Source organism: Lepus europaeus, chromosome 23 (assembly GCF_033115175.1).
Source record: "Lepus europaeus isolate LE1 chromosome 23, mLepTim1.pri, whole genome shotgun sequence".
NCBI lineage: Eukaryota > Metazoa > Chordata > Mammalia > Lagomorpha > Leporidae > Lepus > Lepus europaeus.
The window spans coordinates 14,799,938-14,824,744 of record NC_084849.1 but is presented as its reverse complement, the minus strand read 5'-3'; the positions used below and the strand labels follow the sequence as shown (position 1 = coordinate 14,824,744).

The 24,807-nt window shown below is 48.0% G+C and overlaps 1 protein-coding gene across 1 annotated transcript in view; it reads right to left on the bottom strand.

The window, feature by feature from the left end:
- Nucleotides 1–24,807, bottom strand: part of SRRM4 (serine/arginine repetitive matrix 4) — a 159,732-nt gene that overhangs the window by 79,669 nt on the left and 55,256 nt on the right. The window lies entirely within an intron of this gene.

Sequence of the window (24,807 nt, the reverse complement as noted above, 5' to 3'; positions counted from 1 at the left end):
TGATGCGCCGGCCGCAGCGGCCATTGGAGGGTGAACCAACGGCAAAGGAAGACCTTTCTCTCTGTCTCTCTCTCTCACTGTCTACTCTGCTGTCAAAAATTAAAAAATAAATAAATAAAAGAATACATGAAGACTACTGACTCCTGCAACATTCACAAAGACCTGACTCCTGTGATGAACAACTGCCTTCAGACATGGAGAAAAATAAACTACCTAAAAGTTTCTGTGGCTCCCTATCACCTTTAATATGAGCTCATCTCTCCCCCCCTCCTTTTTAAAAGATTTATTTATTTATTTGAAAGTCAGAGTTACACACAGAGAGAAGGAGAGGCAGAGAGAGAGAGAGAAGGGTCTTCCATCTGCTGATTCACTTCCCAATTGGCCACAAGGACTGGAGCTGCGCCAAACCAAAGCCAGGAGCCAGGAGCTTCTTCTGGGTCTCTCACATGGCTGCAGGAGCTCAAGGACTTGGGCCATCTTCTACTGCTTTCCCAGGCTATAGCAGAGAGCTGGATGGGAAGTGGAGCAGCTGGGACTCAAACCGGTGCCCATATGGGATGCCGGCACTACAGGCGACAGCTTTACCCACTACACCACAGTGCCAGCCCCAAGCTCATGTCTCTTATGATGCACAGCGGTATATGATCTCTGCCTCCCCCCTTCCACTCCCAACTTGCACTTTACACTCTAGCCATGGTGGCACTTCCCTGGGTGGGCTAGGACTGCTGTCATCTTCGTCTTCGCATATTTGGGGGATGCCTTCCACTGTTCCTTCCCTCCTTCCCTGACAACTCCTGCTTGTTCCTTCAGTTTTATCCTACTCAGTATTTTTTTTTCCCTAAGATTTCCCTGGCTTCTCTAATCCTTGATATGTGTGCATCTTCTGTCCTCCATCGCCTAAAGAGAGACAGATGGGGAAGTTCTCTTCTGGAACCTCTGTCTGGTCTGATCAGCGCCTGACATGAAGAACGAATGAAAGCGTTCATGGATGAATAAGTCAGCAGACATCACGCTGAGCCTCTTCTGCAGGGTCGGTAAGGGATGAATGTGAATTGGAGAGGGGTGGGAAGGGAAGGGGACATTCCTTAAGCTGAGACCCAAATAAAAGTGGTTTCAGGGTTGAGGACTTCCCAAGAGACTCTGAATCACTGGCCTGTTGTTACCAGGCCTTGAGCTTGCTGGGCACGGAGGAGGGCTGGGCGGAGGTGTCTCCAGCTAAATAGCTGCAATCTAAGGAGAAGTAATTGCAGGATTTGCAGGCAACTTTTTCTGTCTGGCTCTGCTCAGGGAGGAGAGAGGGACTGATCACAGATCTCACCCCTGGAGAGTCAGAGACAGCTGCAGGGCAGAGCAAGTATGCTGAATGTGCCTGCTAGGGGCAGGGACAACCCTTTGAGACAGAGAGAGAGAGTGAAGGGTGCTAAGGGAACAGTGTCTCTGGGAGAGGAGGGTGAAGGGAAAAGAGGGAGAGGCAGGGGGCTTGGGCTGGGGCTGGGGCTGGAGGGCATGATCCTGGGAGAGGAGCCAGCGGCTGCCTAACCTCCAAATCCAGGGAGCATCAGAATGAGCTGTGGTTTGGGGCAGGGTGGGGGGAGGATGAGTGGCAGTAGTACATCTTTCAAAGGGATGCTCACGTCATTATCCCTGGAAATCTATATTGCCATGGACTCTCTTTCCACAGAAGAGCTATAGAAGGCATGAAGTCACCAACGGGCTTTGAACTTGGACTTTTGACTTGAACTGCTTGGGTTCTGTTTCCAGTTCTGCCACCTGTGGGCTGAGTGATCTGAGAAGACTATTCAACCTCTTTAAGCCCCAGTCTGCCCCCCCCCAGTCTGTAAACTGGGGGACACTTCTGTGCCTGGGTCTCAAGGGCTGAAAAGAGGTGAGAAGGACTTGAGCAGCAGGGGACTGCAGAAGAGAGGGAGAAGACAAGGTCAGAGATGTGACCAGGCACCTGATCTTGAAAGACTTCTAGGCCACAGCAAAGAGACTGCAAGTGAGACATGGGCTCTCCCATCAGTGGTGGAGCTCCACAGGGGTGTTACATAAAACCGTCAGTGTGACGCTGCCACGAGCCTTTTGGGTTCTCCATCCACATGAGGAGAGATGATATCTTCTGCCACCCCCACCTAGGTATAATGGTGAAGGAATATCTCCTTGAAAATGACATCAAATGGCAAATCTGCATGACAGCACAGAACGCCTAAGTGCCGTCGTAGCTGCGCCAGGCACTGTGGCCCTGGTTATGCCAGCACTTAGACAATGCTGAGCTATTATCAAAGGGGAGGGAGCATCCTGGAGGCTGCTTTGCAGCCAGGATGTGTGTGGCTATTCTGGGCCTGGTGGGAGGGAGATTGGGAGGGGGGCTGGCTGGAACAGCAAGAGTTCTCTCAGGACATCGCAGCAGGCAATTTGCAGAGCAAAGGAGACTGGGGAGGGCCAGAGACCCTGCAACTGCTGGAAGCCACAGGATGTCCCTGGACAGCCCCAGAAGAAACAGGGTTCTGCAGTCTGGCAGCACAGCCCAGGCCCTGGAAGCAGACTGGGCAGGCATCTAGGCCTATTGTGTGACCTTGAGCAGGTGCCCACTGGGTGACAGGCATGGTACCAGGCACCCCCCTTGCATTAGCTCCTTGTGTCCTCACAACCTCAGGACGTAGCTTTGTGCAATTTACAGAGGATGAGACTGTAGCTCAGAGGGTTAAGTGACTCGTTATGGTCCCACTGCCATCAGAAGCGGAGTCAGGATTTGAACCCAGTTCCCAAGATGTTGTCCTGTGTTATTCTTCCCTCATTTGTCCATGGTGGAATGGGGCCACCAGGACAGCTAAATGAGGTAGTGCATGCAAAACACTCAGTGCAGTGCTTGGCACGTAGCATGCCCTCTTCGAAGCTGCTGCTGAGTGCCCACCAAAGTTGTGTGGCACTTCATTCTTGGTGGTAGTGGGTTGGGTGGTCTTTCAAATCCAGGAGGAACTGGCTAAACTGGGATTTGAGAGCAGAACTGGCCACTGCGGGGGGGGGGGGGGAATCCTGGAATAAAAAAATTTTAAAATAGAAACCTTGTATGATGAATAAAAAGAACAACAAAGCTAATTTCGTTCACAAATAACACTATGGCATGTTGTCTTTAGAACAGTCCTGAAGGGTGTATGGGGTGGGGAAAGGAGTTAATGTCCCCGTGCAACCAAGGAGGGCCCTGAGACCCGCTCGGCTGAACGGGGCTGAGCATCGTCACAGAGGAACCAGGGGGAGCCTCTCCCTCTCGGTGGAGGCCTCCAGCCCATGCATCTTCTAAATGAAGGTTCTAAACAGGATTCCATGTGGGTTATGGGCTTCCCTGCTGGACATCCATTCTCTCTCACTGTGATGAGCCATCGAGTCTTCTCTGGGGGACCACTCCCCTCATCCCCATAGTGCTCAGTCCCTCTGATTCAGCCAGAAGTGGCTTCACTCCCGGCTCTTCAAAGCATCACAGGCTGCTGGTCATGCTGATTGGTTCAGAGATGGGCCCCTACCTAATCCAGACCAATCAGATCCACTGAGGCCCAACTCTGGAACTTCTATTGAAACCATTGGGAAGGAACTCCTTTTGGAGGTTGCTTAAAAGGAAAAAAAAAAAAAGGATGAAATGCAAGTGTGGCACTCTAACAGCTTTCTTGTCAAATTGAGAGAGGAAGCTGCCAAAGAATGAAAATGAAATCATGGGAAATCGTATTGTGAGATGAATAGTGAGGGGCCGCCTGAACCTGAAGCCATTGTGCTTTTCTTGTATGGAAACCAACACACCCTCTTTTTTTTGTTTGTTTGTTTTTTGACAGGCAGAGTGGACAATGAGAGACAGAGACAGAGAGAAAGGTCTTCCTTTACCGTTGGTTCACCCTCCAATGGCTGCCGTGGCCGGCGCACCACACTGATCTGAAGGCAGGAGCCAGGTGCTTCTCCTGGTCTCCCACGCGGGTGCAGGGCCCAAGCACTGAGCCATACTCCACTGCACTCTCGGGCCACAGCAGAGAGCTAGCCTGGAAGAGGGGCGACCAGGACAGAAATGGCGCCCCGACCAGGACTAGAACCCGGGGTGCCGGTGCCGCAGGCGGAGGATTAGCCTATTGAGCCATGGCGCCGGCCACATCCTCTTTACAACTGGAACCAACCTGGTGTGGTTGATGTGTCCTGTAACCAGAGGACTCCTAACTAACACAATCACTCGCATTATGAGTCACAGAGCTTTACTGTAGGTCTACCAAAACGCAGAGCCTCTTTCTGTTACTGGCGACTGTTAAGAGAACACACACTGGAATCAGCCTGGGCTCGCGGCCCGTCTTTTCCACTTTCCAGCTGTGTAGCTTGTTTCACCCACCTGCCTCTCATCCTTGGAGAGAGGTAATAATATCCCTCTAATAATAGTAATAATAATAATAATGATGATCAGGGGATGTTACTATTTGGATTTGAACACAAAGGCTTTTTTTTATCCCGCATTTGGGGCTCACAGAGCCATCAAGTGTACACATTAGGATGTCAATCGCAGAATAAGCACAGTTACAGCGGCTGCATACTGAGCCCCTACTGTGTGGCTTGTGTGATTACTTCACATCCGACAGCAGGGGGGAGCCTTGTTTCAGCTGAGGGCCATTGGGATATTTACAGCATCATTTGGGGCCACACAAAATCATCAACTTAAAAATCAGCCTGCTGTAGATCTATCGAATTTTCAGTCCCGCCTGCTGTGGCCGGGGCAGGACCAGATCAGGTGATTTTGTGGCCCTTATACGGCCTTTGGGCTTTCCGGCCCTGAGGATGAGTATTATCCCCACCTCACTGAGACTCAGAGAGTCAAAATCTTGCTCGAGACAACCCAGTCGTCCATGATGGAGCTGGGACTTAACTCAGGTTGCTTCTCTAAGCCACACCCCTCACAAGCTCTGTCTCCTAAACCTCAGCTTCTCATACGAGACCAATAAAGATTCCTGTCCATTTGTGCACATATTTCCTACACGATGATTGCCTTATTATTCTTACATTGGCTTACTTTTAAACTCAATGCACTGAATTAAAAAGGGAGCTTCATGCCACAGCTACAAGTGGGGAATGGGTGTCCTGTTCACACATGGAAGACAGAGAAGATGGAAACACAGGAACACAGTCAGGTTCCAGCTAGCCTGGCCACCTGCCTAAGGCTCTGCGGCCTGACACCTGCTCCCTCCTTTACTAAGAAAGCAAGCTTAGCAAGTGTTGAGAGGTGTTAGAAACACAGCAGCTCCAAACTGAGATAACTCTTTGACAATTCAAAGGAGAGCAAGTGCATTGGAAAGGCAATCACTTTCTCACTGTATGATTCCATGATCTTTTATTCTGTGACTGTGGGGCCATTGAGAAATCTCTCAGGTGAATAATAACATCAGTCCAAAACTTGGGGCCTACAGAGCATCTCCAAATTCCAATTTATTACCTACAGACCCTCCCTTTCTCTGCCACACCATCCATCTCTCCCCTAACCCCCAAATGTAGGATAATCCAAGAAAATCTCCATGTTGGTACTTGGTTGGAATAAACTAAGGTTAAAGAAGGAACCGAAGGCACATATATTTTCCCACGTGATCCTGGAAATACCAAATTGCAAGCTGACATATACAGCTGCCCAATTATTGCCAGACAGGCACACATGAGGGCTATAGGAACTTAGCAGCTAAAACTCACTGCCCTGTCCCTTTCCTTTGACTGAGGGACACCCACTGTGACACAAGAGCCCTCGACCTGCACACAACAGAGCAGCCGCAGTGACCACGATGATTAGTCCCTGTGAAGCAGGTGATGTGATGCTCCTTGGGAGGTGTGGGCTCAAGCAGATAGACTGGGTGCACGACACCTGATTCAGGCTCTTGAGGACAAAGTCTTCACATTAATCCAAATAGACTTCCAAGACGTAGAAAGAGAGAAATGATCATTAGATGCTGGCCAAGCTCTAAAACGGTCCACCGGATGTGTAGCCACGGATGAATCACTTAGTCCAAATGCAGACACTCTGACTGTCTCTCTCCAAACACCAAGGCCCAGCCACGATCACTGCAGACAGACCCAGGGGACCGAGGGCTCATCTGACGCTACATTCCATGTCTGACTGTGCGGCCAAGCAGCACTCCCCAAATTATCAAGCGCTGCTCACTGCTCTCTTGGCATGAGGATGGGGCCGTGTGCTCAGGCAGTACTGAGAAACACTGGGCTACACAGAAAAGATCCAGCTTTTGTTGCCACAGGATGTGCCAGAGCCTCGAATGTATCTGGTGCACTACGAAGGCCTGAGAAGGGAATGTGGCAGGCAGCCTTTCTCAAAGGTTTTTGGTCACAGGACCTTCGTCCTGTGGTCTAGAGGGATCCTACTCCACAGAGCACTTGGGGAAGCAGGGCTCCATGGCCCAAATCCAACTGGAATACTTCCAGGGAGAGAACACTCACGCCTTGCACTTGCAGAAAACTCCGATGGTTAGACATTTCTTCCCTACCTGAGAATAAACAGCGCCCCCAGGAGGCGCACTTGAGCTCCATTCCTGTTCCCTCTGAGACACTCAATTGCTCTGAGCCTTGGTTTTTGCCCCCTGTAAAGCAGGAGTGGTCTGAACCCAGTCATCCCCCAGGCCGAGAAGATTCCATGGGATGACTTGCCTCTGCGGACAGGGGAGTAGACAGGTGAGCTGTCCTCCATAAAGCAGCATCCCAACCTCACGTAAATCCAAGCTGCTGCAGGGAGGAACCCCTGGGGCCAGCCCTCCTGGAGCCAGATCACCTAACCCACCATTTCTCAACCTTGGCACCATTGGGGACCTGCCCTGTGTACTGCGTGATGTTTAGCATCATCCCTAGCCTCTACCCAGTAGACACAGGTAGCAATTCCCCAGTAGTGATGACCAAATATACCCCAGACACTGCCAAATGCCCTGAGAACAGCGACCCTAGGTCTGACACTTCCTGTGATGACGGATTTGCTCTGGACGCTGCAGCTGTGTCGTCCAGTATGGCAGCCACGACACAGCTGCTGAGCACTTGAAATGTGGCTAGGGTGACTGAAGAGCTTGATTTTTTAATTTTAATAAGAAATGTAATTTTAAATAGATAATACACTTGGCCATAAATTTTAATTTCATTCTAAATTTTCATAGAAACAGGCATGGGTGACTAGTGGCTACCAGTTTGGGCAGCACAAATCTAGATAATACTACAATTGGAGGTCCCTCCATTCATTCCACAAATATTTGTAGAGCACCTATCACGTGCCAGTTAAGGGGCCAAACACTAGATACATAGTGAAAAATGACAGCCAAGGCTCTTATTCTTACCAAACTAGTAAGCTAGGGTACAAAGCAATGTGTGATTTGAGCTTGCATGTCAAAAGATACTCCCTTGGGGTGGGCATTGCAGTGCAGTGGATTACGCTGCCACTTAAAATGCCTGCAGCTCATATCAGGTGTCCGTTCAAGTCCTGGCTCTCTACTTTTGATCCAGAGCTCTGGGAAGCAGCAGACAATGGCCCACGTGTTTGATTTCCTAATACCTATGTGGGAGACTCGGATGGAGTTCCTGGCTCCTGGCTTCCACCTGGCCCAGTCCTTGCTGTTGTGGGCATTTAGGGAGTGAACAAGCAGATGAAAGATCTGTCTCTAATAAATAAAAATAATTAATACAAAATGCGCTAGGCTATATGTTAAGTGCTCTGCATGATCTTGTTAAAACCTTGCCCTGGTCCCCTAAAATATATGCTCCACCCCATAGCCAGAGTGATCCTTTAAAATGGAAGTCAGAACACATTCCTCCTCTTCTCCAACTTGGGCTTCTCATTTCATTCTGAGAATAAAGTCCTTATAATCACCTCCTGCAAAATTCCTGAACAAATGTATCCCCTGTTATCTAATTTCACCTTACCACTCTTCTCTCGAATTGCTCTAGCCTAGTGGGTTCCTACCTCAAGCCCATTTGCACTTGTCATACTCCACACTTGGACTGCTTCCCCATGCCTCCACACCCCTGCATTGTCTCCATGCTTCCTTAGAATCTTGCTCAAGCGCCGCTTCATCAATGAGGTTCTCAAACACAAGATGGAAAGGAGAACCAGGAACATTTGTCCAATGCCTGACCAGCCCAACCCCCTTACCCTGACTTATTTCTCTCCTTGCCAATTAGGTCATCCATCATATTGTGTATGTACCTGTACATGTGTCTAGGGTCTCTCTTCCATGAAAATTTAAACTCTTGTATTTACTGCTTCATCTCTAGCACCCAGTTGAGTCCCTGGCCAACATCAGCTCTCAATAAATATTTCTTGCATGGAATGAATCTGTCCCCACAACCTCTTGATGCAATTGCTATTATTATTTTTCTCATTTTGCAAGCAAGGAAACAGACTCAGAGAAGTTAATTCTCGTGTTCAAGATCAAATAGAAGGAGAGCTGGCAGCAGGATTGGGGGCTTGGACAACTCTACTGTGGGGAGGCAGTGAAGACACTGCCCAGAGCTCCTTCTTGCTGCTCTGTCCAGCTCCTTCACCCCCATCACATGCACTGGCTGAATACCTCTTGATTTGGTCTTAGGACAAAGACAAGATAGGGCTGCTGGGAAGTATCTCCCTGCCTCTGGGGCCAGCCCTGACCTGGAGCTACCTTAGGGAGACTTGTGTTTGGATCCTGGCATTTCTATACCCTCCAGTTGTGATTTGGGATGAACTCCATTGATGAACCTGAGACTTGGTTTCCCCAGCTGTAGTGCCATGCACATTTAAGACAGCTTATGTTTCAAGTCACAGAGTTCAAACGTTATCTCTCATAAGAACTGATAGCAATTATTGTGTAGTGTGCAGATTGTATTACTGTTCTCTGATTTTCCAGTTTCCATGTAACTGTGCACTCCATCACGTGACTTCATAGTCCCTCCCACTAGGGGTAGGTTTATTTCTCCACTCGTTACTGTTGGGGCTGACCATGTGACTTGCTTTAGCCAATGGCGTATGGGCAGAGGTGTGCTAGTTCCAGGGTTAGGTCTCAAGAGGCATTGTGTGCTTCTGCTTGCCTCTTGCACTTCTACCATCACATGAGAACCTGCCCTGGGAGTCGTGGGCCAAAGAAACGAATGCATGTGAAACTGATTTAAACCCAAACTCACCCAGACTCAACCTAGACATACTAACTTGCAATCACACTGTGGACGCCTAAGTGCAATAAATGGCCAATGCTTTAAGACACTGGGTTCTGGTTTGTTACTCAGCGTTCCTGTGGTAATAGCTGACTGATACACATACTTGCTAAATGTCCCTTTAGGAGCATTAACTCATGAGATGAGTGATAGACTTAATGGTTATCCCTGTGTCAAAGATAAGGAAATGGAAAATGGCTTCAGAGATTGGCCCAAAGCCACCCAGCAAGGAAATGGCATTACTGTGCCATAAAGCCCTGACCCCCATGAGTCCAGGCTCTGCACATTCTTACACTCTGGGCTTTGTGGCTTGCGTCTACCTCTGAAACAGAAAATCAAACTGTCTCTAGGTAATTCAGGCTGACGTACCATATCATCAGCCATCCAGACATCTCCAGAGAGGTTGGATAATGCAAAGTGTCTGTGCTTTAAAAACAGCCACAGAAATGACCAAACACAACCAGTAACACACAGGTCCCAAAAGAGACCTGGATTCTGGTTCCAGTGCTGCAGCAAACTGCCATATTGGCCAAGTTCTCTTCCTTCTCTGAGCCTTAACTGCACAACAATGAGGCAGAACTCTGAGTCACTTAGGAAAACCATGTGTGAGGTGTCCTTCAAGTCCTGGTGTCTCATTGCATCCAATGATGTTCCCAGGGTCCACTGACAACCTGAGAAGTTAAAGCAACTTGTGCACGGTAAGACAGCTGCACTTCAAACCCAGACTTCTAGACTTCTTCCAGGGTGCTGGGGCCCCTTCCAGCTCCGGGAGCCTCAGGTGAGCATCAGCGAGGGTGGAGACCAAGAGATCTCCTTTCTTTGGCTGAGAGGTCAGACACAGCTTTCCCTTCTCCCACCTATAGTGGCCATGGACAAAGGTCATGGACAAGGGTAAAGATAGGACCTCCGCTTCCCTTTTGCTCTGCCCAGGCCAGGCTGAGATGATGGGATAAAGGGGCCCTGAAACCTGGCCCTGGGATAATTTACGGTGCCCAAAGCAGACCTTCTCTCCCCGTCGGGATTGTTAATTATTTCCTTTATAAAAACAATTAGTCCCAATCAAGGCAGGAGCTCTTCAGAATTACAGCTCATTAGCTGTGTGTGCATCTTTTGGTTCCGTAAAATGCCATGTGGCGGTAATGAGAATCATAAGCCCTTGGAATCAGCATTCGAGACTAACTCAGCCCGAGTTCCCAGCCAATTACCACCACCCACGTGCACATGGCTCCCCTAACCACAGACAGAGAAGCAGGGCATGTCAATGTGAGAGAGATGACGGAGGCCTGGGAGATGCAAGGTCTTGCCTGAGACACTCTGCCCCTCTCCCATCTCCGTCAGAGATGAAGCTAGAGTTAGGTCAGTCAAAAGGAACAAGATACGTGGTGCTGACAGTGGGGAAGGGGATGGGGCGGGGTCTTCATCAAAGAACAGGACGCTGGAATCCTGGGAAGGCCTGAGCCTTTAAGGGCAGGGATGGGTTCTTCAAGTCCCAGCTCTGCACCGATTGCATGCAACTTTGAGTGTGCCCATACTTGGTCCTACAGTCCCTACTTCCATATAGCTGAGCCCAGTGATGATATGAATAGCAAGAGCTATGTATCTAACACCTACCATAGACCAGAGCTTGTTCTAAGTATTCTCTGTCTTCCTTTGATCCTTATGAACAATCCAGCGAGGTAGGAACTAGTTTCGTTCCCATTTCACAGATGAGACACCGAGGCACAGGAAGGTAACTAACTCACCCAAGACCTCGAGGTGGCAGAACTGGGATCCAAACTTCTGCATTCTGATATACAGGGTTCCTGTCCATGACCACGGTGTCACAATGGTCTTCTCAAATTCTAGCTAAGAAGCAGCCCTGCTCCAACTCTGCTGGGTGTCCCAGATCTTATATTAATAATAAAAATCATATCGAGCATGTTCTAGATACTTCCCATATGTGTTATCTCCCTGGTTCTTCATGGCAACCCTGTGACACAGGGACTATCTCAATCTAAATGGTGCAGAAAGTGAGGCTCACAAAGGCCAAAGGACATGGCTGAGGCTGCCGAGCTGACGCCATCCTGACCGGCTGCCCTTGAGGGGGCTCTTGGAGGCACAGGACAAGCAGCTTTGGGAGTCTGACCCTGGCTCCAATCTCCTCTCTGGACCCCCATCTCCCCACCTGTGAAGGAAGGCCTGGCATCAGGAAAAGCTCTGGATATTGCCATCTGTGCCTCCCCAGCTCCACCCTCCATGTCTCCCTGATACCCCCAGGAGATGCTCATCTGAGCTCCCATCATCGGGGTGGGGCAAGCCCTGCTGACATAGAGGAGCCTCCTTTTCAGGGGGTTGCAAAACAGCTGGGAGTGGCAGGCGCCCAGTGCCACCCATGTGTCAGGAGTCTAGACAATGTCCAGCTGGGGCATCCTCAAGAGCACCCGGAGATGCCAGGACATGGCGCCGCTCTCTGTCTGTCCGTATGCATGTGTGTGCCCCGCTCATTCTTCCCTCTGCTTCCCCTCCTCTGCCCACAGTCTCTCTCCTTTGCCCTTTGTTTTCGCTCCTCCTGTCCTTGTCTCAAAACTTCTCTCTCTGCGCCCCTCTGGGTCCCTTGGTCTCCCGGGTCTACCCCACCTTGTCCTCTGCTGTATTTATTTCACCCCCAGCCCCCTCTCCTCAATCTCTCTCCCTCTCCTGTCCCTCTCATGCCTCTTGCAGTCACTCACATCACTCCATCCTCACTCTCTTCCTGGTTCTTTGTCTTTCTCTCCATCTCTCCTCTCCCTCTCTCTCTCTCTCCATCCAGCCCCCCTAGCTGGCTCCTCTTCTCCCTCTCCCTCCCCTCGACAACCCCATGGCTGTCACTCTCAGATCTGCCATTTGTTGCTGTGTTTGCAGAGGCTGGCAGTGTCCTTGGTGGGCGGTAGATCACACACATCAGAGGTCTGAATCAAATCAAACTGCAACTGAATTACACTAATAAACCAATTAAATGCCATTCAAAGAGTAATTTCCGTAGCATCCCTCATATTTATTGCAAATCTCGCTTCTCTTTCGTTGTTTTCTCTGTTCTCTCCCCATCTCTTCTTTCTCTCCCCTCCTCCCTCTCCACCCTCTGACCCTGTCCCCTTGCCCCTCCCACCAGGCCCTCTTGCAGCTCTCCTTGGCCCACCCACTCCATGGCTTCCCTAGGCTGCAATTCTAATTCCAGAAGGAATGACCACTGACCCGGGAGACTTAAGTTCTTGCTTTTGGCTTGTCCACCGATGGACTGCACATTCTTGGGGAAATCCTGGAGTCCTTCTAAGACCAGGCAATTTCCAAGGTCATTCTTAGCTCCTGGAATCCGTCACTCCAGATGACATGGAAGGCTCCAAGAATTTGAGGCTCCTGGAGAGACGACTTGTCTTCACCTTGTCTGTAAGCAAGGCCCCCAGTAGGGCCACGCCCTGCTGAGCAGATAGAGCGCGCCCTGCTATTGATACCCACGATCTGCTCTCTGCCTTCACTCCGGCATGCTCTTCACCCTCTGACCCCATCTGGAGCATCTCAACCCTGCCGTCCCACTATTGCCATTCTTCAGATGAGGGTCTCGATATGAGGTGACTTTCCATCAAGAACCAAGCGAGGTATTGGTTTGTGCCCATCACATCTGTACCCATCACATCGCAATCCCTCAGAAAACACATCCTACAACGGCCAAAGAAATCAGAGAGGATAGACTGAGCTCCTTACGCTGCTTGTCAATAAACAGTGCAACTTAGATGCCCATGGGCTCCGTGTCACAGGCCTATCTTGTGATCCACTAGGGTGCACTGTTTTATTCTTGAAGTTGAAATGCCACTGGCATTACCGAAGTTCTACAGAAGTCATTTACTGGGGTAAGGTGATTGAAGTTCTTTGACATCTACAGTCACTGGACTTTCATATCACTGTAAGATGAGCCAGGATGTATTATCTTCACTTGAGAAACACGGAAACTGAGACACAGGCAAGTTTACAGGCTCAGCCATAGTCATATCGATTTAGGTTCGACACTGGGACCCACTCCCCCTAATAAGAACCAGGAAGAACTGGATTTGATCCCCCCATTCTGCACTTAGCTGGATATCTTAGGAAAATGGCTGCACCCCTCTGGGCTTCACTTCCCCTGTTTGAGTGGTGGAGGTGATGTAAGTATCTCTTGTAGAATTATTATGAGGGTCAAATAAGCTAACATATGTAAGAAACTTAGTATGGTGCCTGGATCACAGTGAGTAACCAATACAGGGCGGCTGTTGCTAGGAGGGCTGCTGTTACCGCGGTTGTTATGGTTCTTCCTGCTGGGCAGGTGACCTCTTTTGTTCCTTTCCTCCCATTTATGCTTTGTCCCTTAGGGCCGGTGACTTCCCCCACCACTCTCCATTCTGGGGACATATGGAAATAGACAGGGGTCATATTTGGCTTTATCTCCTCCCCATATTCACTCCTGTCCAAGTGGAAATGGGCAGTCTAATTGGTCAGGGACCAGAACTACCCAGGGCAGGTTTTACTGGTGTCTGTGAGTGAGTGTGTGTGTGTGTGTGTATGTGTATGGGGGGCATCACTGCACACAAAGGCAATGCACCTGCTGCCTCCTGCTCTTGGCAGCCCAGCCCATCTGGAAACCCGAGTCTCAAGTCCCAGGATTTAGCTCAGGTATCAGAAGCAAATGTCCTCATTCAGCCTCGGACCCAGGTCACATTTTCTACGGTAGCGTTCCCAACTCCAGCACTGCATATTGAAGTCTGGATTTTGCTTTTCACTGGGGTTTTAACCTGCCACACAGTTTATGTGACACCGTGGTGGAGTATCCTACAGTCCTGGCTTGCCCAGGACACGGCGGGCTCCAGGGATGTGGAGCTTTCAGTGCTACACTGGGGGCAGTCCAACACAGACTGAGACCAGTTGGTCCCCCTGCACATTGGTTCTAACTTGGTAGGGATAAGTGATATACCAACAGCTTAAACAAGCAATAACATTAATAGAAATACTAATGATAAAATGTGAAGACAATAGGACACTTGAATTACCCAACAACAAAAACATGGAGAAAACATTGATGCCACCCATAATTCCATCACTTGGGACTACCCCAGTGAGAAGGGTGTCCAGGAGACACCCTTCTGAGTGCTCAGGGTATGCCATTTGCAAACACAGATTGTAACATACCCGGTGCCTCCTTTGTACTGTGTAGTGTCGTCATTGGCCTTGTATGGAGAGCAGAAGGAGACTCTGTGGCAGAACACAGGGCATTGGTGATGGTCTTGGGGCAATAAAAATTGATTTGACTCAACTGTTGGAAGGTCCCGAGCAGGTGGAATGACTGGTTGTGTTGGACCCCAGTCCCACTGCTGAGACCCCTCGTAGTTCCAGCTTCCTGCTCAGAGCCCATGTTTATAGTGTGCTGGGATGTGAAACTGACATGGACAGACCAGCTCTCAGTGGCGCTGCACATCCAGGGGTCAGCTGGGTACCTAGAGGCGCCCTCAGCTTCCCATCCACACCCTCTTGCCTCCTGTCTTAACTGTATATCTCTGGAAGTGGAGGAGTGGAGAAGGGCGACCATGGTGGCTCTCCACAAAGAGCTGATAATAAATCAGTTCTTTTATTTTTTTTTAAAGATTTATTTATTTGTTTGAAAGGCAGAATTACAGAGAGAAAATCAGAGAGCGAGATCTTCCATCCGCTGGTTCACTCCCCAAAGGGCCATAATGGCTAGAGCTGGGCTGATCTGAAGCCAGGAGCCAGGAGCTTCTTTTAGGGCTCCCATGTGGGTAAGGGGGCCCAAATATTTGGGCCATCTACAGCTTTTTTCCCAGGCACACAAGCAGGAGCTGGATTAGAAATGGAGTAGCCGGAACACAAACTGGCACCCATCTGGGATGCTGGAACCTACCGGCTACACCTCAGCTTCAGCCCCAATAAATTGGTTCTAATTAGGCACTAGGAAAACCATCAGCCAATTCCTGGGAACACCACCCCCTCATGTCATTCAATGAAGATGTGAAAAGGCAAAGGAAAAAAAAAAGAAATATGAAATGTGAATCTGGAACATTCAGGACTGTCTAACAAAGAGATTTAAAAAGAGCACACAGCAATAATGAAGAAAATATTGCTGAGTTGAAGAACAACTTCCTTCAGTAAATCAAATAGACTTAAGTCCCAGGAACAAATAATGAGCAAAAGTCAACACCTGGAAATCTCGGTCAAAGTTCTGAATTTCAAGGATAAAGAACTCAGTCTATTAGCAAGGCACAGGGGGAAGTGCCCAGACTGAGAACACAGGGAAGGGAGTCACAATCCCCCCTTAATGTCTCCTGTGTCCCCAGCATGGCCCATAGTAAGTGGCTCAGTAGAAACAAACAGGGCTGGTATTGTGGCATAGCAGGTTACTGCAACACCGGCATCCTCTGTGGGCACCAGTTCAAGACCCAGCTGCTCCACTTCTGATCCAGCTCCCTGCTGATGTGCCTGGGAAAGCAGTGGAAGATGGCTCAAGTGCTTGGGCCCCTGCAATGGCATGGGAGACTTGGAAGAAGCTCTGAGCTCCTAGCTTTGGACCAGCATTGAGGCCATTTAGGGAGTGAGCCAGTAGAGGGAAGACCTCTCTTTCTCTCTGTAACTCTTTCAAATAAATAAATGGATAAGTACTTCTTTAAAACAAACAAACAAGGATGGATAAACAAATAGAGATAATAGTATTATTCCTACTGAAGTGGGTCATTCCTGTGGCACTTTATCTGCAATCAGACCTCACCATCCTTTTGGGCCAGCAGGGACTATTGCTATCCTTACTGTATAGGTAAGGAGACTGTGAGTGATGCTGTCGGCCAAGTTTATGTAGCCAGCGATGGATGGAGCTGGAACTGAGAATTCACAGCTCTCAATTTCCAGATTTGGGCTCAGGCCTTATATGCTTAGAAGCAACTCAGATACATTTTCATGCCTTTTATTTTTTAACCCTTTCTCTTCAGCGAATGTGTTGCATAGGTTTTTACCACATGCCCAGGCAGCAGCACATATATAAGCCAGCTGTCCCCAGGATCATCATGGTCTGGGAAGCCTCAGAGGCACCCACAGGGTACACATATACATAAATCATCCCTGTTGACCCATAAGGAAATTCCATGTGGCGGTGTGGCCCTCGGCAGTGCAATCTTGATTCACGTATATCTATTTTCCTTTTGAGCCCGGGATAATTTTTCACCTAGACTGTAATGTGTTGGGGAGGCGCCCAGACATCCATAAAATATTCAGCAGAAATCCAATCCTCATTCTGAAAGAATAGGGGTGCCTGACTCTCTTCCTGCCTCCCAGCCTCCCCTCCAGTCTCACCCACAAGGGTCCCCACTGTCTTGCATCCTAGACAATGGTCCTTGATTCTTGGGGCATTTTCCCCTCACACAGTATGGTATTTTGCAGTCAAGGTGGCATTCATTCATTCATTCATTCTGATCTTTCTCCCTCTCTGCAACAGAGTCTTTATCCCCCATCACCCTTGGAGTGATACAGGTCAGACTACAGACCCACCCACCCAAGAACTGGGGACAGAGGACCTAGGAAAAGAGATGGAGTTGCTTCCTGTTTTCACCAGTAGGGGGCATGGATCTCTCTTGTGGTCACCTGTTGCTACCATCATCGTCTGTTTCTAAACCAGATCAGGAATGAGACAAAACATTCGTTCTTTGAGTTCCCTTTTCCCCAGAAGAATGAGCTGAGAAGTGAAGTGGACTGGGAAGGTGCTTGCTTGGAGCAGCTCTCCAATTGTCACCGTATTCCTGAAGTATCAGTGAGAATGGGCGCCATGCTCCAACCTAGGAACTCTGGACACTGCTGGCCAGGGGGTGCTACCGTAAGGCCCCTGTGAGCATCACACACCATTCGGTAGGAGCTTGTAGCCTTTCTGCCTGGTGCTTCTTCCTATTTCCCTCTCTGCACGCAGCTGCTTCTTTTTTCCCATCCTTAATAGTGCACAGGGATTCCCTTGGGCACTCGTCAGAACCAAACTAGCAATGAGGGCATCGTCCATCTCCCTTCCTGTGGTCCCTAGGGTACTACAGTGACGATCCACAGAATCTACACACGTAGGGAAAATTGTGATGCCCCTTTTTTCAACGAGAGACATCTTGCTTCTGCTAGACGTATGAGCAGGGCATGGAGTTGGCAAGGCGATCGTGGGAGAAGGCCCAAGCTCAGCTGTGAGCTGCCAAATGCCTAGAACACTGGGCCTGGAGGCCAATGGAAGAGACCCTGGCTGAGCCTTGACAACACTCAGTTGGAAGCCAAGGTGGGCTGCAAAGCCACGAGGGACAACCTTGGAACTCACTGGTACCTTCGTAAAGTGGAGCCAATGGCCCTACCAAGTGGAGCCTGTGGCACTGGCTCACAGAATACGTGGAGCAAGAAAAAAAAAAACATTGGAGGCACTGTTTGGATGTTTCCGACCAAAGACAGAGGCCACTGCTGGCTTCCCCACAAACAAATGAACAAAAAAATAAGAAACTCTTTCACATGGGCAAAATTCCTTGCCAAAGGTATCTTTGGCTCTGGCTACCTCTCTTATCTCTCTGAGCAGCTGAATCTCCAAAAAGGGAAAAGAAAATTATAACAAATCTAAATATTTCCCTTTTCCCTTCATCTGGCCTGAAAGATCCAATCATAGATCAGCTAAATCCCCTTTAGAACCCAGATGGGCTTCCAGTCTGCGATAAGCAAGGGCGTTGCTCTGGAAGCCAACAGATAACAAGGTTTGGCCCAATGAAAAGACTCAGGGTTCTGCAGAAGGGGCTCAGGAGAGAGAAGCTACAAGAAGAGAAGTTGAGGAACCTTGGGAAGATGAGAAAAGACATTGCATCCAGGTGAACGAGATCCTCAGGGAGGGGTAACCATAAAATCTGGAGAATGCCATGGAAATGAAAAACATGTTGGCCAATTAAAAGTAAAGTTACAACAGAAGCCTTGAAAAGTAGGCTGCATGGTGTGAAGGATTAAAAAGACGCACAAAGATAAGCTTAAGAAAAATCTCACCTGCTTCAGAAACACAGAAATGAAATAAGACACTGAGAGTGTACCCACACATCCAACACTGAAGAATGGGAAGAAGAGGCAAGAGTATCAAGAAGTCACAAAGAAAACTTTGCCGAGCTGAATAAATTACTTCTATCTGCAAACCAAACAGACATAGCAAGTTCCAGGGGAAAATAATGAGAAGAGACAAATACCTACATACAGTGGTGAATTTTTTTTTCCATTTCAATGATAAGAAGCAATTCTGTAAGCAGAGCAGAAGAGAAAGGCTACGTCTAAGAAACAGGCACCAAGGCAGGCCCCAAATCTCTCCTGTGTGACAGCGTAGCCTTGAGGGGAAGAAATTGTGATGCGAGAATTATTTATTCAGTGGAGCTAAGATTCCAGTTGATGAGAACAAGACCCGCACTTTTTTAAATGGCAAGGTGGGTTGTTTTTAATTTATACACTGTGGGAGAAATAACATCCAAAAATATACTGTGGCCAAATAAGAGATTAATCAAAGTAAAGAATGGTATAGCTCACATAGGAACATACAGGAAATGAAGTTAAATGTTCAAGGAACGTGAAAGTTGACCCTCACGAAAGAAGAGGTCACATCATTTATGACTGCTGTTGTCAGGGGCTGAATTCCACTACTAAAATACCAAGCTTCTCAGTTGCGGACCAAAAATAAAATCCAGGGTGCAGGCCTTTGGCACAGCAGTTAGGCTATGGCTTCAGACATCCACGTGGCATATGGGAGTCCCTGGGTTGCAGCCGTGGCTCTGCTTAGCATCCGGCTTCCCACTAATGTGCGCCCCAGGATGTAGCAGATCACAGAACTCAAACACTTGGGTTCCTGGCTTCTGGCTTTGGCCTGGCCAGCTGTGGTGCTTGCAGGTATTTGGGGATTAATCCAATAAATGGAAGATATGTACATCTAGGTCCCATTCAAATAAATAAAAATGTTAAGATACCCAAATCCACTACATGTTTTTTAATAAAGGATGCACCTTAAAAAATGACACAATAGATGTGTCAGACAAACCAAAGGGAACTAGGGATGAAAATATCAATAAACAGAGAATTCGAGGAAGGAGGAGACCCTTTTCAAAGAGAACACTGCAGGTGTTTATGAATTGAACGACACAGCTGTAAAAGGTGTCAAGCAACACTATACACACATAAATACAAGAAGAAATGGCCAGATGATAATTTTATTAGAATACTTTAACATTCTTTAACAAATAAGTAAAAATTAGTTCAGTTTGAGTAATCTGCATATATTTGATCTTTAGTTTTCTAGAGAAGAAATATGATTCCTGAGCATTGAGTTTTCTGTTAAAAAAAAAAAAACAAAACAACTCCCCAAACTTGGAAATCCTCCAACACGGTCGAGGCTGTGGAGCACTCTCCCAGCCCCTGGGAATCCTTCCGGCAGGCAGCACCCAGTCGTGAGCCCCTCGAGGGACTGTCCCCACCTCACAGCCCAAAGCCAGGACCCCCTCCTGAGGCCATCTGCATTCTCTGAGAGGGTCTCAGCCTCTACCCCAACCCCAGACAACTCTGAAGGAGTTGGAAGTCTGAGGCCTCCCCCAGGCTCCTCTGCAGCTCAGCTTCGCCTTGCGCCCCCCCCCCCCCCCAAGCATCAGCGACCTCAAGGTCACCTGCTGGGAAGTCCCCTGCAGGCTAATGTCCACCCCAGATCCTGCTGCTGCCCAACCACCCAGCTGGGTGAAGCAGACCATCCCATTATGTTGCAAAAAAAATGTCAGGATTGCTTCTAAAGACCAGAAGGATGTACAAGAATGTTTGTGTCTGTTCTATACTTGTGTCCTCCAGAGTATTTGAGATGAGCATGATTCTAACACCAATAAAAAAAAACCAATCTCATATCAAACAGAAATGCCAAAGTCACGAAGCTGTCAGACCAAGACTGAAAACTTCGGCTACAGCTGACTTTGAACACATGGGCACTGAGAGGATGACATACCTAATGTGCTCATAGATGCTGCTAATTCCTAATCAGAAATAAATTCATAGCATTAAATGATTCCCGTATTAAACAGAAAGAAGAAAAAATCAAGCCAATAAGGGAGGAAATGGACCACAAAACACAGATAAGTAGGTAGCAGAATGTGTTTTAAAGATGTATTCTAGAGGGGCCAGTGCTGTGGCACAGCGGGTTAACGCCCTGGCCTGAAGCGCCAGTTCTGGTCCCGGCTGCTCCACTTCCGATCCAGCTCTCTGCTATGGCCTGGGAAAGCAGAAGATGGTACAGGTCCTTGGACCCCTGCACCCGCATGGGAGACCCGGAAGAAGCTCCTGGCTCCTGGCTTCAGATTGGCGTAGCTCTGGCCATCGCGGCCAATTGGGGAGTGAACCATCGGATGGAAGATCTCTCTCTCTCTCTCTCTCTCTCTCTCTCTCTCTCTCTCTCTCTCTGCCTCTCCTCTCTCGGTGAAACTCTTTCAAATAAATAAATAAATCTTAAAAAAAAAATATGCATTCTAGAGCGTGCAAAGTGCCATGATTCCTAGGGTTTTCTTTTCTTTCTTTCTCTTTTTTTTTTTTTTTTTTAAGGTTTATTTATTGGGGCCGGCTTGTAGGTTAATCCTATACCTGCATCGCCGGCATCCCATATGGGCACCAGTTCTAGTCCCAGCTGCCCCTCTTCCAATCCAGCTCTCTGCAATGGCCTGACGAAGCAGTAGAAGATGGCCCAAGACCTTGGGCCCCTGCACCTGCATGAGAGACTGGGAAGAAGCACCTGGCTCCTGGCTTCGGATAGACGCAGCTCCAGCCGTTGCGGCCATCTGGGGAGTGAACCAACGGAAGGAAGACCTCTCTCTCTCTGTCTCTCCCTCTCACTGTCTGTAATTCTACCTGTCAAATAAATAAATAAAATATTTTTAAAAGGTTTATTTATTTATTTATTTATTTGAAAGTCAGAGTTACACAGAGAGAGAGCAAAAGATCGAGAGGTCTTCCATCTGCTGGTTCACTCCCCAAATGGCCACAATGACTGGAGCTGTGCCAACCAGAAGCCAGGAGCTTCTTCCAGGTCTCCCATGTGGGTGCAGGGCCCAAGGACTTGGGCCATCCTCCACTGCTTTCCCAGGCCATGGCAGAGAGCTGGATTGGAAGAGGAGTAGCCGGGACTTGAACTAGAGCCCATATGGGATGCCAGCACTGCAGGCTGAGGCTTTAACCCGCTGCACCACAGCACTGGTCCCCGTTCTTTTAAGATATTTCAACAAATAAAGAAAAGATAGGGGCCTGGCACTTTGTGGCATAGCAGGTTAAGCCTCCATTTTTGGCACTGACATCCCCAAAAAAGCCCCACTTCCAGTCCCGGCTGCTCCACTTCCGATCCAGCTCTCTGCTATGGCCTAGGAAAGCAGGAGTACATAGCCTGAGTCCTGGGGCCCTGCACCCATGTGAGAGACCCGGAGGAAGCGCCTGGCTCCTGGCTCCTGGCTTCGGATCGGCCCAGCTCTGGTCATTGCAGTCATTTGGGGAGTGAACCAGTGGACAGAAGACCTCTTTCTCTATCTCTCCCTCTCTCTGTAACACTGCCTCTCAAATAGTCTTTAAAAAAAAGGTGGAAATAAGAAGAAAATGTGACAAAATCTTGACGATTTTTATATAAGAGAGGTGGATGGGAAAGCATATGTTATACAGTTCTCCCTGATTTTGAGTGTATTTCAATATTTTTACCATTAAAAAGTTAAACATAATGAGAGTAATAAAAATAAATGAAGACATTAATGAATTAGAAAAAATTAAAAGCTAATGAAATTGATATGTAAATTTATATATCTCAAAAAATTTAATTATATCTCAAAAAATACAGCAATAACATAAACGATTCATCATAGATAGCCAAGGAGGAGGAAAGAACAAATATTTTGTATAATCAAGAATATAATTACTGATCTGTTAGATTTAAATATTATAAGAGTACTATCAGATACATTTTAAAATCTAAAAGATAGCCAACTTTTAGGGGGAATATAAATTGTCACGTTAACACAAGAGGCAGAAGAACTGATGATACCATTGGTGACCCAGGAGCTGAACAACTGTTACACAGTCAGTCTGAGCCCCTGAGCCTTGGCCATTCTGGAATGGGATCTTTTAAACTTCCAAAAACCATCAACACTATACCTTAAAAATTTTACCCAAACACACTGAAAGGAGGTATCCCAAAATACTTGAGATTAGCATAACCCTAATGCCAGTAAATAACCCACCACTTTCACATTAAGTATAAACACTACAAACACTAAATATATAATCAAATGAAAACCAGAAGTTTTTTAAGAGATAAGTGTGCGACAGCCAACTGGACTCACCCCAGTAAGCTGGATAAGAAAAACAGTAGGATCATTTAGATGAAGACTGCCCTCCATGAAGCTGCTTTGCACTTGGAATAAATTTGATTAAGAATATATACTGCACAGGCCAGCGCTGTGGCATAATAGGCTAAGCCTCCACTTGCAGTGCCAGCATCCCATATGGGCACTGGTTCGTGTCCTGGCTGCTCCTCTTCCGATCCAGATCTCTGCTTACGGCCTGGGAAAGCAGTAGAAGCTGGCCCAAGTTCTTGTGCCACTGTACCCACATGGGAGACCCAGAGGAAGATCCTGGCTCCTGGCTTTGGATTAGCCCAGCTCTGCTGTACAGGCCATTTAGGGAGTGAACCAGCGGATGGAAAATGTCTGACTCTCCCCCTCTCTGTTTGTAACTCTACCTCCTAAATAAATATATAAAATCTTTTAAAAGCCGGCGCCGCGGCTCACTAGGCTAATCCTCCGCCTTGCGGCGCCGGCACACAGGGTTCTAGTCCCAGTCGGGGCGCCGGATTCTGTCCCAGTTGCCCCTCTTCCAGGCCAGCTCTCTGCTGTGGCCAGGGAGTGCAGTGGAGGATGGCCCAAGTGCTTGGGCCCTGCATCCCACGGGAGACCAGGAGAAGCACCTGGCTCCTGCCATCGGATCAGCACGGTGCGCCGGCCGCAGAGTGCCGGCCGCGGCGGCCATTGGAGGGTGAACCAACGGCAAAGGAAGATCTTTCTCTCTGTCTCTCTCTCTCTTACTATCCACTCTGCCTGTCCCCAAAAAAAAAAAAAAAATCTTTTAAAAAGAATATATACAGTAAACCAAGATTTATTTATTTATTTTGAGAGGCAGAGTTAGAGAGAAAGAGAGAGAGAGAGAGAGAGGGAGACATTAAGTAGGGAGCTGGATTGAAACTGGAGCAGCTGGGGCACGAACCAGTGCCCATATGGGATACCGGCATCGCAGGTGGCAGTGTTAATCACTACACCACAACCCTAGCACCAACGTGGAGCAATCTTGACAAAGAAAATCTTTCAGTTCACAATCTCCCCCAGAAGTTGTAATTACTGAAGGAGACCTAAATAACAGGATCAGTATCTCCGTTCTCCATCCATCTGCCCTGCCCCAACAAGAGAGACTCCAATGCCCTCACTGGGATGGGGCCCTCATTCCAGCTCAGAAACCCACACTGGAGAGATGTTGCCATGCCACCGCTCAGGTGAGCGTGGTGAGATGACTAAACACAGGCTGGAGAGTTACAGACAACACAGCCATGAAATCACTGTTGACAATGAACTTTGGGGGCCATTGTGTTACAGCAGGTTAACCTGCCACTTGCGATGCAGCATCACACCTTGAGCGCTGGTTCAAGTCTCGGCAGCTCCGCTTCTGATCCAGCTCTCTGCTTATGTACCTCGGAAAGCAATGGAGGAGGATGCAGGTGCTAGGGCCCTGCCACCCACGTGGGAGACCCAGATGGAGTTCCAGGCTCCTGGTTTAGGACTGGCCCAGCCCTGGCTGTTGTGGGAGTGAACCAGAGGATGGAAAATCTCTCTGTCCCAGTTAATCAGTGTTTCAAATAAATAAACCTTAAAAAAAAAAAAGAACAATTTTAGATAATAATGTACCTGATTTGGGGGTAGGGCCTTTTAAGGAATAAAAGCGAAAGAATTCATCAAGTAAAGAACTCTTTACTTAGTGTAGTGTTACTCTTGTGAGTATAAAGTAAACTGAAAGTAGATCACTGCACAAATTAAGAGAGAGGAAGGACAAGGAGGAAGGGCGGGGACGTGGATGGCAAGTATCACAATGTTCCTAAACCTGTAAATATGAAGCACATGAAATGTGTAAACTTTAAATAAAATTTTTAAATTTTTAAAAATTAGTATTGGATTTGATCACCTAAAAAACTAAATATTTTTGTTAATTTTGTAAGCAAGATTTTAAACCAAATGATAAAACCAAAACAAAATTATCTTAAAAAAAAAGTAAAACAGTGAATGATCTAAACAAACGGATAAGAACATGAATTGGAATTTATAGAAGAGGAAATATAATAAACAGTTAATAGGTTAAAAAGAACTAGGTCTTGAGGAAATGCAAATCCAGATAGGATGCCAGGGTGGGTGCTCAGCCTAGTGGCTAGGACGTCTGTTAAGACACTCGTGGCCCACAGAGTGCTGGGTCCGAGGCCAGGCTCCAGTGGCTGCTGACCGCAGCTTCCTGCTGATGTCCACCTGGGATGAAGCAAGCGATGGTTCAAGGACTTGA